Source organism: Physella acuta, unplaced genomic scaffold, assembly GCF_028476545.2.
Source record: "Physella acuta isolate Inbredline_101_S28 unplaced genomic scaffold, ASM2847654v3 ptg000196l, whole genome shotgun sequence".
Classification (NCBI taxonomy): Eukaryota; Metazoa; Mollusca; class Gastropoda; family Physidae; genus Physella; species Physella acuta.
In genome coordinates, this window is record NW_026731715.1 from 502,501 (window position 1) to 503,511 (window position 1,011).

A 1,011-nucleotide genomic window follows, 5' to 3' on the forward strand; every position below is an offset into this window, starting at 1 on the left:
TTGACACACAACTTTACAATTGTTGCTCTACCTCTTGACACACAACTTTACAATTGTTGCTCTACCTCTTGACACACAACTTTACAATTGTTGCTCTACCTCTTGACACACAACTTTACAATTGTTGCTCTACCTCTTGACACACAACTTTACAATTGTTGCTCTACCTCTTGACACACAACTTTACAATTGTTGCTCTACCTCTTGACACACAACTTTACAATTGTTGCTCTACCTCTTGACACACAACTTTACAATTGTTGCTCTACCTCTTGACACACAACTTTACAATTGTTGCTCTACCTCTTGACACACAACTTTACAATTGTTGCTCTACCTCTTGACACACAACTTTACAATTGTTGCTCTACCTCTTGACACACAACTTTACAATTGTTGCTCTACCTCTTGACACACAACTTTACAATTGTTGCTCTACCTCTTGACACACAACTTTACAATTGTTGCTCTACCTCTTGACACACAACTTTACAATTGTTGCTCTACCTCTTGACACACAACTTTACAATTGTTGCTCTACCTCTTGACACACAACTTTACAATTGTTGCTCTACCTCTTGACACACAACTTTATAATTGTTGCTCTACCTCTTGACACACAACTTTACAATTGTTGCTCTACCTCTTGACACACAACTTTACAATTGTTGCTCTACCTCTTGACACACAACTTTACAATTGTTGCTCTACCTCTTGACACACAACTTTACAATTGTTGCTCTACCTCTTGACACACAACTTTACAATTGTTGCTCTACCTCTTGACACACAACTTTACAATTGTTGCTCTACCTCTTGACACACAACTTTACAATTGTTGCTCTACCTCTTGACACACAACTTTACAATTGTTGCTCTTTTCTTTGCCCGGTAATGTGTGTGGCTACCACTTCCTCATCACAATATGCAACTAATTTATGACGTCATGAGATTGTCTGGTCAATCATTCCCTTTGAACACCCGCTCATCTGGCTGATCGAGTAAAATTTG